Below are 9,924 nucleotides of genomic sequence, written 5' to 3' on the forward strand. Positions count from 1 at the left end.
ACAACAACTCTTTAGGTCTAGGTGCACGATTAGGGGAAGAGTTTACAACCTTATCATTGATGGTGGGAGTTATACCAATGTGGCTTCTAATACTCTCATTGAGAATCACTCTTTGCCTACACAAGATCATCCTAATCCTTACAAGTTGAGGTGGCTCAACGAAGGAGCTGAAATTAAGGTGAATAAGCAATGCCTAGTGTCCTTCTCCATTGGCAAGAGCTATGTTGATGAGGTTCTTTGGATGTATTAAAACTTGATTAAACGTCGATTACAAGATTAAAGAGAGATTTTATTGATATTAACTACACTAAAGATTGCTAAGAAGAATATGCTCTTCTAATTAGACTAATGGGGTATTTATAATGGGGATTAGGTACATGAATTAGGGTTAACTAAGGGCTTAAATGACGATTAAGTCCCTTGTTGAGGAAACGCCGGTCTTTTTGGGAAGACTCCGGTCTCTAGGGAGACTCCGGTCTCTAGAAAAAGATGTGCATCCTTCCTTGAAGCTTGAAGAAGACGAAATGGGACTGTCTGGGAATCCGGGCGTCTTTAGCACGGGACAGGCGGATTTGGTGATTTCTGCTCGGGCGTCTTGGGAGTGAAGACGGGCGGATTAGGGTGCTTTTGCCCGGGCGTCTTGCTAAAGAAGACGCACAGGTTGTGGCTGGTGGACAGGCGGATTCATGGGAAGATGCACGGATTGTTAGGCAGTCTTGTTTCTTCTTCTTTCTTCCTTTTTCTTCATAAAATCCTTGGGGATTTCCTCGGGGATGCAAGGATCTTTTCTCATCATTGCCCATCTACTATAGTATGTACAAAGGCCTTCTAATCTTATCTCTCCTTGATACTTGGTCATTGAATTCAATCAATTTAGTCTCATTTTGCCATGAAAATGCAAGGTTTGCACTCCTTTCCTACCAAGGGATCAAAACCTCAAAGAATATGCAAAACAAAGAACTAAAAACAATAAATGACCCAAATATGCACTAAAAAGCATGGGAACAAGGCTAATTCGGGGACTAAATATGCTCTAATTATGGTCACATCAAATATCCCCAAACCGAACCTTTGCTCGTCCCGAGTAAAGAGGTGATAAAGACTAGGACCATTATTTAAACTAACCTAATAACATAGCCGATATGAGAGAATTAGCGGGTCTCACTCCGCCCCTTCAACTCACAACAAGACAACCATGAGGTAGGATGCCTTCTTGCAAGGCAAGGTGGGTCTTGCCAAAATGGCGACACATCCAATCATTAAGCACACAAAATCAAGTAATGGATGCATCTACAAAAGAATAGCCACTTTCCTCATCTAAGTGGCGGAAATTATCTACAAGGGAAGCAATTCAAGGGTACACACTCCTTCATAGATGCAATTTCTTCAAACTACTAAGCCTAGAAGGATACCAATAAATCACCTCCAAGTTGTGTCAAGTTAGGGTACCTTTGTCCTCAATCGTTAAATGCTTTTATCAAGAGTAGACTCCTTATGGTGTTAGAAACACTGGAGGATCGCGGAATTCCCCCTCTTGCCTAGACAAGAAGAAGGGTCGTCCCCTATCTACCATGCACAAAAATGGATACGATGGATAAAGGGATCGATAGATATTTGAGTTTCACTTTGGGAGTTTGCTTTTGTTTTTGTTTTCTCCCCAATTTCTTGTGGCATATAACATTTGAGAACACTTTCTTGCCATTTCTTTTGATTTTTGGCACTTCAATACTTGACAACTTTCAACTTTTCTTTTGCATTTCTTTTTGAACATTTTCAAAGTCACCCCATATGTAGTGAGGGTGCCTTATATTTGAAGCTTTTGGGGTCTATTTTTGCTCCTCTTTTCATTTGATGCATTTTTGGAAACTTTCTTTCACTTTTCATTTCATTGAACTCAAATTGATTTCTTTTTGTGCCCATTCCCTTTGATGACAAAAATGTGGTAGAACATGGATGATGGAAGCATGGTTTCAAGTTTTACCTTGGAATAAACGGTAGCCAAGGAGTTATCACACCACAAGGTACTCTTGACTAGGCCTTAATCCATGGGTCAAAGGATACTAGCATGACACATCCTACGGTGTTTTACAAGTATTCTAACAAGCAAAGTCTTAAGTAGAAAAAGCATCTACTAGGGCCTATATACACTTGTCAAGCTTCCCAAGTAGACGGTTTCGCAAAATTTTTCTAGCATGCAAACTACATGCCATGATGCAACTAGCATATAAACATCCTAATGCAAATGATTCTACCAACTAATATGCCATATAAACTAAATGCAAGTCCTAAGTTCTCATTGTTATACCGCATCAATCAAAATAAAGCCACATAGTCCTTAACATAAAGAGGAAAAAGAGATTGGAAAGATCATACCATGCGGTCTTCAATATCCTCATGTCTCGGATGTGGCATAGTCAATCAATGTGAACAAGGAAAACACAATATATACAAAACAATATATACAAGACTACACTACAAAGGAAATGAACTTGTTTTTGGATTTTTAATTTTTCAAATTTTTATGGTTTTTCAAAAAAATTCAATTTTTTTGGATTTTTGAATAAAAGTTAAGTTAGAATTCCCCATCCCCACACTAATATGGGCATTGTCCTCAATGGCCAAAAATGATGGGAAATTATGCAAACATGATGCATGGGTTTTTGTTTATGACGGAGAGCGTAATTTAAATTAACTCCCGTTGCGTATGCATGTACTTCCCCAAACCGAGATAGACATTATTTCTAATGTCCTAAAGTTGGGGGTAGTTCATGCACACAAGATGCAATGCATGAAACTAAATTTGTCATTTTGGATTTTCAAAAGTGGGAACAATGAAATAAGAACACCTCAATGGGGCCGAGGTGTTAGTCCTCTATGTTGCTAGGACTCTCCAACCATGATCAAGATAAATAAATAAAAGAAATAAAGAAGTAGACAAACCTCAAGAGGGTAGGAGCCTCCAAAGCTTGCTAGTCTTCCACCATATCATCATTGTCATCATCTTCCTCAATAGAAGTGGATTCATCACCACTTCCTTCTTCACTTCCTTGCTCACTTCCTTCACCATCCTTTTCTTCTTCTTCATTAGCCTCTTCATCAATGCTATCATCAACAACCTCATCACCGACAACCTCATTGTCACCCGGAATCTCACCCCTAGATGCACTCGGAAAGAAGACTTCCCTATCCGCTCAACTAGGCAAAGGACATGAAGGATCAAGTAGTCCTTGCCTAGCTAAATGAAGGACGGGTGGATATTGGGCTAAGTATGCATCTTCCCGATCCTTAAAAGCTTATTTGTGCATCTCTTGCATAAGTAGAGTCATATAGTCTTTGCTTGCTTCAACACCTTCGGGTTTGAACTCTTGATACTTGAATGGATAGGGTGGTATGACAATGGAGGAGGAGGGCATTTCAATTTCACCCCTTTGTTGACGGATGATGTATTCGGCTTCTTTTGAGAGGGGAAGAAGGTAGTTGGTCCGATGGACACTCAAATGGCATATCTTGGAAGGCAAAGTAAAAGATCTAGCCTCATTGGTGAGCCACCCATATTTGGTGTCAAGAGGGTTATGAGTGACCCACTTGTACTTGTTAATCATAGCATCTATGTCAATGAGATAACCCCCCTTTTTCGCCACATACTTGCTATCCTTGTTGAAATTCGGATCAAAGTACTTAGCCAAAAGAGTGACTAGACCTCCATTTACAATAACGGTGGTGCCTTGCTTCCCACTATCAATATTTAGCCATCTTTCCACCAAAAGCCTTAGAGAATTGTAAGGCTTGGTGAATTCACTTCCAATATTTAAGGCCGACTGAAGAAGAACACAATCGAGCTTGGTAAAGTGGTTGGTGTCTTTTCTTGCAATGATAGTATTCCCGATGACCTTGTGCCACACTCTAATGCCCGGATGGTGGACTAATAGAGCGCGACTAGCATGATAGTTCTCAAATTTCCTCCCGGAAATCGCCTCCCAAAGAGGAGCGGGGTCATACTTGTCGGGATTCTTGAAATAACTAGGTGAATCACTAAGACCCAAAACTTTACCCAATTCATCAAAGGTGATGCGTCTATTCACATTTGCAAGGCGGAACTCGCTGTTTTCCCTAGTCTCTACCTTAGTGACTTTCAAAGAACTCCAGAATTCTAAGGTAAGGGAGGGGTATGTCAATTCTCTTGTAGAAAACAATTTTCCCAACCCCATGGCTTCAAAGAAGGCTTTCGTTTGTTCAAGGATACCCAACTTGTTCAAGGCATCTTCACATATGAATTTGGTGGATAGAAAGGATTTTCTAGCATACTTGGCAAATGTATCCCTATGGGAGTTAGAAATGAAAATTACCTCCGGATAGTTTGGTAATTGAGCAATTTCCGGAATTGTTGATGTTGTTGCTTCCAAGGGAGATTGTTGTTGTTGAACTTCCAAGTTTGAACTAGCTACCACCATAGCCAATGAGGCTTTCTTTGCTTGAAGACATTTTTGTCTTGTTGAGAGTGCCTTTACTTTAGGTGCCTTTGTTGCTCCTTTTGTCCTTGCCATTGATGAAAATACCAAGAAAAGAGTGAAAATCTTCAATTTTCAAGTATACCCAAATTGATTTTAAGATGAAAGGTTTTACCTTTATAATTTCAAAAATCGACTCAAAGGTTGAAGATTTTGGTGCTTGGTTTGATTTTTGTTGGAAGAGGAGTGATTAATTGTTGTTAAAAGGAAGTTTGGATTTGATTTTGTTGAATTTGGTTGAGGAAATTTTGTTTTGGTGATGGAGAGGATGAGGGTTTTGAGTTTTGGGGTTTATGGGTAGTGTTTTGAATGAAGAAATTAAGAAATGAATGTGGGAGGGGGTTTTTAAAGTACCCGAAAAATTTGAAACAGCAGGGGAAGACGGGCGTCTTTCCTTCGGGACGCTCGGATTCCGCCTGTTTTGGTTTGAGAATTCTCGCCTAAAGACGGACGTCTTTCAGTAACGACGGGCGTCTTTCAGTAAAGAAGCTCGGATTCTTTGATTGCAGGACGGGCGTCTTCTGCTGAAGACGGGCGGATTCTCAGACAGTGAGATTTCTTGTTTTTCCCAGCCAAAAAGACGGGCGTCTTTCCTTTCAGGACGGGCGGATTTCTGAAGACGAGCGTCTTCTCCTCCAGGACGCTCGAATTCTTCAACAGTCCCAAAATTTCAAATTCTCAGCTCAGATGGACGGGCGGATTCTGACAAACACACCCGGATTGCCTGAAGACGGACGAATTCCCTAGAAAACGCTCGGATTCTCCCTGTTTTACCCGGATTCAGTTCCATCCGTGCACTTCCATATCCCGTGTCATTTTTCATTCTTCAAATCCCGTGTTCTTCATTGTAGGGGCACTACTAAGGCATGAATAGCCTAGGCAAATGCTATCCCCACACTAAGCTAAAGTACTACACATCAATTAAAATCATTAGTCCCTCCCTCACTTCTCTCAAAAAAATGATAATTATCTTGATCAAAGTATCAAAATCCAAAAATGACAAAAATGCAATGTAAGAATTAAAATGCGAGTTAGGGAGTTAGAAATATTTACAAATGGTGGTTTAGGGAGGACTCCACCAAACTCTCATCCTTAGTGAGATGTCATGGGGGCATGTCCAAGGTGTTGTTGATGTTGCTCAACACCTTGAAGAAGTAATCAAAAGCTTGTTCATTATCATGATAAAGATCTTCAATAGATCTTTGCCCTTGTCATGTCGGTCTTGATCGATAGCATTACCACTATAGGGATTGAAAATCCCTTCAAACTCATCGTCCCAAAGACCACAAACCTCATCTATTTGATCACTAAAGATCTCTTAAGTTGATAGAGACAACTCTCCTACTTTCTTGTCTTAGCCAATGAGGCCATCCTCTTCATTGCTTGACTTTGGTGAGCTTTTCAAGCTCTCTTTGTTACAATTCACTTGCTCTTTGAATGGAGCATCATCAATTTTCTTCTTCCATTGGAATTCCGACTTCTTCCTATCATCCTTCCGGCTATAATGATCAACCATAAAACATGGTTCATGCAAACGGGGAGCTCTCATGGTCTTGTCAAGATTGAAAGTTATGCTCTCATCTCCCACTTCTAGAGTGAGCTCTCCATGCTTCACATCAATCACCGCACCCGCGGTGTGTAAGAAAGGTCTTCCTAGAATGATTGGAATGTTGGGGTCTTCTTCCATGTCAATAATGACAAAGTCCACCGGGATGAAGAATTTCCCAACTCTTACGGGAACATCTTCACATATCCCTAATGGTGTCTTCGTCGATCTATCGGCCATTTGGAGTGTGATATTGGTTCATTTAAGCTCTCCCATCCCCAACCTTTTAATCACTGAGTACGGCATAATACTCACACTAGCCCCTAGATCACATAAAGCTTTGTTGATCGTGGTGTCGCCGATGGTACACGGTATTGAGAAGCTTCCCGGATCTTTGAGTTTTGGAGGTGAACTCCCTTGAATTATTGCACTACTCACCTTAGTGAAGGTGATATTCTCAAGCTTTCGGATCGACTTCTTCTTTGTGAGGATGTCTTTCATGTATTTTGCATAGGTCGGCACGTGATTGATTAATTCCGTGAAAGGAATTGAGACTTCCAAATTCTTCACAATTTCCATAAATTTTCCAAGTTGGTCATCAAACTTGGGCTTGGCTTGACGACTTGGAAAAGGAAGTCTAATCACAATGGGCTCCTTCTCCTTGACCTTGTCTTCATTTTTCCTTGAAATTTCTTCTTTTGATGGTTCCCCATCCTTGGAGTTATGCACAATTTCTTCTTTGTCACTAGCTTCCACAACTTCATCCTCAACTTGCTTCTTCGGTGCTTCATACCTTGTACCACTTCTCAAGTGAATGGCACTAACCGTTTCATGTCTTGGGGGATTACTTTGAGGTGGTAATTTCCCTTTTTGTCTTTGTGAGCTTGAAGATGCTAGTTGAGTCAATTGGGTTTCCAACATTTTGGTGTGAGCTAGGATGTTGTTGATGGTGATTTCCTTTGCTTGACTATCTTTTTGCATTTGAGTGAAAAACTCTTGTTGATTCTTTTGCATTTGGAGGACCGCTTTTTGAACATCAAAACCTTGGTCATTTTGTTGATTGTATGGAGTTTGATTTTGGTAACCTTGGTTTTGGTTGTAAAAGGGTCTTTGATTTTGATTTCTCATGGGAGGTGGTGTGTATGTTGGTTGAGGGTTTTGAACATTTTGGCTTTTGTATAAGAGATTTGGATGGAATTTGGTGTTTTCATTGTAATAGTTGGAATAAGGGGTACCACTCTTGTATGCTTGGAAGCATTCATTTGTTCATTTGTTCCCCTACATTCACTTTGGTCATGTCCCAAAGTTCCACAATTCTCACATATCCCACTTGGGATTGATGAAGATGCCGTCATGGTATTAACATGATGCTTTGGTGATTTTGAGGCTTCTTCAAGTCTAGCCATAGCTTTTTCAAACTTCAAATTGATAGTATCAATATGAGCACTAAGTTGAGCACCCAATTGAGTAATGGAGTCCACTTCATGCTTTTCTCCTCTATTAGCCTTGCGAGGTCTACTATATTGTGAGTTATGGACCGCCATTTCCTCAATTTTGTTCCAAGTTTGATTGTCATCAACTTCGGTGAACATTCCATTTGATCCCATGTTGAGAATGTTCCTTGAATCTTCATAAAGACCGTTCCAAAATTGTTGTACCAAGAACCACTCGCTAAGTCCATGGTGAGGACATGAGCGACAAATTCATTTGAATCGCTCCCAAGCTTCATACAAAGATTCTTTATCCCTTTGCTTAAAGCCCGTAATTTGAGCTCTTAGCATGTTAGTCTTTTCCGGTGGATAGAACTTTTTGTAGAAAGCTAGAGCCAACTTCTTCCAAGAATCAATTCCGAGAGTAGCTTTATCAAGGCCTTTCAACCATTGTTTCGCGGTGCCAATTAGAGAAAAAGGAAATAAGACCCATCGAATTTGGTCTTGAGTTACACCGGTTTGAGAAATCGCATCACAATAGTCACAAAAAGTCTCCATATGAGAGTGAGGGTCTTCACTAGGCATCCCCCCAAATTGGCTTCTTTCGACTAATTGAATAAATGTGGATTTGGCAATAAAATTTCCGGTTATATGTTGTGGTGTGGGAGTACCATTGGGTAGGTTCTCCTCGGTGGGTACGGAATGTGATGAAAACTTAGGCATTGTGGGTTGATTTTGTGTTGGGTTCTCCTCACCTTCTCTTGCAAAAGGGTTGATGAACTCAATAGTATTTGGTTGAATATCTACAACCTTACCAATATCTCTCAAAGTTCTCCTAGCAAGTCTTCTATTGGTTGTCAAAGTCCTTTCAATTTCGTGATCAAAGGGTAACAAGTCACCTTGTGACCTTCTAGACATGCAAAATATCAAACAACTCGAAAGTAATTAGAACAAACCTTGAGGATTTTTACTTCCCCAAGGCAAAGAAAGACACAACTAATAACAATACAAGAAAATCTAAATCAAGTTAACACCGTCCCCGGCAACGGCGCCATTTTTGGTCGTGATCCCTAATGAGGGGTTTAGTTTTCAGTACTTGTCGTCAAGAGCACCTAGACCAAAACACAATTTATAACTTCACCAACAACTCTACAATTAGTAAAGAGGCAAGTAAAGGTCGGATCTCAAGGGACAGGAATTGAGATGAGGTTTCTATTGTAACTAGTGGTGTCTTAAGGGTGTCACAATTAGGGTTTGAAGTAGAAGATCACTAAACTAAATAGCAATGAAAGTAAACAAGTAAGATGAATTAAAAAGGATGTAAACAATTGATAAAAGGCACTAGGGTGTCATGGGGTCATAGGGGATTCATGGGAATTGATCATACAAACATATTCTCAAGTTATAAGCAAGCAATTATTGTTGTGATGGATCGAGTTGGTTTATATCTTGCAATCCTAGGAAAGTTTGGGTCCCGGAGCCAAATCGATTAGATTGTACAACACCTACAAGTCGACTTAATCTTCCCTACTCAACAATATGCATGGTCTAATGAGACTCGAGTTGGTTTATGTCTTACAAGTCTCATTGAAAAGATAGGTGATGGGTAAAAAATGCAAGGATTCATAGGCTCACATTTCATCAAACATAACATGTGCATAAGTTGAGATCACAACAAGCAAGCAAATAAACTATGAAAGCATATTAATTTAAGCATGAATCATTCCCCATGTTGGTTTCCCCTAATTACACATTAACCCTAGCTAAGGAAACTACTCACTCATTATCATGTTGAACATGCTAGAAAGATTGACAATCATACCGACAAAGTGAAACATGATGAATAAATGAAAGTAATTAACAATAATTAAAAAGAGATTAAGAGAATTATACCTACTAATGATTCCAATAATAAAGCAAAGAAAAAAAGAAGTACTTGATGCTTGATTGGAAGGTTGTCAATCTCCCAATAATAACCCAAATAATCTTCAATTACCCAAATAGTCTTAAATTGTGCAAACTTGAGTCTTTTATCTTCTTGATCCTTAAATCATTTAGTTAGACTTTGTTTATGTCCAAATCAGTCCATTTGTTGAGTCTAATTCCGTCCAATTTAAATTCTGTTTTCAAATTTGTCCAAAAATCAAGTCCTAGATGTTTTACTCCACTTCTGTTGGTAGTTGGTGCTCCACATCCTCATGAAATTCTTTGGACAATAAGATGAGAACAGGCTGCTCTTGTGGTATTTCCTTGACCATTTCTGCTTCAGATAAGAATAAAACTCCATTAAGCCCATCACTCACACTTGGACTCCCATAGTTCTTCTGATTATGTGGTAAAGGAGTCAATGTAATTTTTCTGCTGCCTTGCTTAAAGGAATAGGTGTTGCTCCTTCCCTGATGGATTGAATTCTTATCAAATTCCCATGGCCTCCCCAATA

The 9,924-nt window shown here is 39.7% G+C and overlaps 1 non-coding gene across 1 annotated transcript; it reads left to right on the forward strand.

The window, feature by feature from the left end:
• Nucleotides 1-7,728: 7,728 nt before the first annotated feature.
• On the forward strand, nucleotides 7,729-7,835 carry LOC141610313 (small nucleolar RNA R71). Its single transcript, XR_012528214.1, has one exon. It is a non-coding gene; the product is annotated as a small nucleolar RNA R71 (small nucleolar RNA).
• Nucleotides 7,836-9,924: the final 2,089 nt, after the last annotated feature.

The sequence above is a fragment of the Silene latifolia genome, chromosome 10 (genome assembly GCF_048544455.1).
Source record: "Silene latifolia isolate original U9 population chromosome 10, ASM4854445v1, whole genome shotgun sequence".
In the NCBI taxonomy this organism is placed as follows: domain Eukaryota; kingdom Viridiplantae; phylum Streptophyta; class Magnoliopsida; order Caryophyllales; family Caryophyllaceae; genus Silene; species Silene latifolia.